General features: G+C 34.1%; 1 pseudogene; it reads right to left on the reverse strand.

Annotated features, from left to right (window-relative positions):
* Positions 1-1,580: 1,580 nt before the first annotated feature.
* Positions 1,581-2,137, reverse strand: LOC143682720 (PRELI domain containing protein 3B pseudogene; annotated as a pseudogene).
* Positions 2,138-2,610: the final 473 nt, after the last annotated feature.

Consider the following 2,610-nt stretch of genomic DNA (forward strand, 5'->3'; position numbering starts at 1 on the left):
GTCAATAATGAAAAAATAAGCAGGTAATTTATGCAGCTTGAAATTGAAACAACTTTTTTCACTACAGTAAAATGTTTCAAGTACACACAATTAGCATTAAGTAATAAAAATTATTGGAAAGAATATAAACAGATACACTAATAAGCATTCAGCAGACAATTTTACTTTAATTCCTTTTCAGAACATATGAACATGAAATCATTAAATGAGATTATATACAATAAACCAAAGGCTACCTAGAGATCAATGGAGTCATAAAAATTTCAGGCAAGCTTTATTAACTTGTCTTAAGTAAGGCAAGTGAAATTGGAGGCTCAGAATTAAAAAGATTTTCAAGTAACTTCTGAGAGGGATGTAACAGGAGATTATGGACATCAAATTTCTGACCATTAAAATGCAAAATTGAAGGCAAATGTTTTCCAAATTGTAGTAAAATGGCCTCCTCCAATACAATGCCATTACATTTCTCAAGTCACTGGAATGGTATTTGGTGGCATCCAAATACTACATTATTTTCTCAGTGTAAATTTTTGCACATTCTAAACACTCATAAATTCAATTTCCTGTCATTGGAAAAATACTGAAATTCTAAGGAACATTTGCTACATCAATTTTAAGAGGTCAAAATAAAAATAATTATTTTCTAGGTATAATTCAAGTACAATGGTATTGAGGAGGACACACAATTTTAGTGAAACCAAATCATTGAGAAAAAGCAAGTTGTAAGTTAAACAGAAGGATAAAACTACTATTAGAATCAGTGGAATAGGTGTGGTGTAAGGTACTTATTTTTAAATTTCACTGGGGAAAAACCTTAAAGCTTCTTCTCTTTTCTGAAGTTTAAATAGTGTTCCAGTAAAACAATTCACCATGTTTCTTTAAAGGTCTTAATTTTTATACTTGGCATTGTGTTTGCAGGCAATAATAAGCCTTTGAAGTCGCTCAGTACCTTCATAAATATATAAGTACAATAATACAAAAAAATCATATTTTGGGGAGTCATGTATTATTTTAAGTGATACTTGTCACTCTAAAAATATCACTTAATTACCAAAGCTAAACACCATGATTTTTAATGGTGATTTAGAACAAGGCAAGTTTTTAAAAGACAGATTGACATGCTTTCAAGCGTTGCAATTTCTCATTTTACGTAAGTTCCTTCATGTAAGCTGCTGAAGTTTAATGCAGTAAGGTAATCGTGTATATATGTAAAAAAGGTGGTGCTGTTCTGGGGTTGGTCCAAAGCCAAGTACAGTTTCAGTGCATGAAAAACTTTAAGGTTCTACCTTAAGGAGATTCAATATATCAATACCAATTCCAAATCACTTCTTCAAAAATTGCAAAATTTTAACATAAATGATGGAACTCTAAAAATTAGATGCACCTTTCAAATAACACAAATTTCAGATGGTCTCTTTTATTTAAAGCCTTGCATCTCTTTGCATCAAAATCACAGACCTTTTCTCCAACTTATTTCAAAAAGGTCTACCTAAAATACAGTTTTATTTTTTAAAAAATTAATAAATATATTGACAGCTTGTAAAGACCAGGGATCCGATCTTGTACACCAATTTTCATTATCATTTCTCTATAAATGCTGCCACTGCCATAAGTGCCCCTGTGGCTTCTTCTTCCTGAAGTCGTCAGTTCTTTAATCTCGGAATTTAATTTATGTATGACCCATTCCATTGCTTCTGGGTCTCTAGTAGCATTTGAAGCATTAGTCCTTCCAGATAACTCCTGTCACAGTAACAATGGCTTCCTGAGTCAAAACAGATTTTTCTGGTTGATGAGAATGTGGTTTGTATATGAGTCTCTCATCTACCGACCATATTTTAAAATGAAATATGAGTAAATTTTAGCTCAGTTGTTCTCTCTTCAGCATCAACCACCAGATGTTCCTGCACATATGTTTTGGGTCTTGCTGCACCAATAAGCTATTTCACACAGTAAGGCAGACTTCACTCTGTGCTGAAGTGCCTGTGGCTGTGCAACTTTCCAGAGGGATCAATATATCTGCCCAGTACATCAATTTCAACCACACTTCGGTTCACAGGGTTTGGACATTTCTGCATTGCAGCTGTTGTAACAGTTTCCACAGGTGGTTAAAAGCATGCTCTGAAGTCCGTGTCGTCATGGTGCTGGCCACAGATGCGATGTTAGGGGGTGCCAGGGGAGTGCGGCCTGTTCCTTTAATTTTTAAAGATGACTCATTTCTTGGGGGAGAATAATGTCAAAATAGAGTTATTCAATTAAATGAAAAAGAAGTAAACAACAAATTGCATCTTCTATGGTTACAATTGTGTTAGGTATTTCATTGGTACTAAGCCATATATATGAAATGATATATCCATATTGGATCATTGGGATGTAATATTCATGCAAGCTAGTCGTAACCCTATTTCAAGAAGAAAGTATCCAAATATGTATAATTCATCAGTGTCCTTGATGACTTTTCAAATCATAAGATTATTTGTCAAATGTCATACAATTCATCCCCTCCAAGAAAACAGACACTGAATGAGCTGCTTGGCATGTTCCAGCCCCGTGGAGACCCCATTTTAGCTCCAGTTATGTGGAAGAATTGCCACTATGCTAAATCCATTCAAC

The sequence above is a fragment of the Tamandua tetradactyla genome, chromosome 5 (assembly GCF_023851605.1).
Source record: "Tamandua tetradactyla isolate mTamTet1 chromosome 5, mTamTet1.pri, whole genome shotgun sequence".
In the NCBI taxonomy this organism is placed as follows: domain Eukaryota; kingdom Metazoa; phylum Chordata; class Mammalia; order Pilosa; family Myrmecophagidae; genus Tamandua; species Tamandua tetradactyla.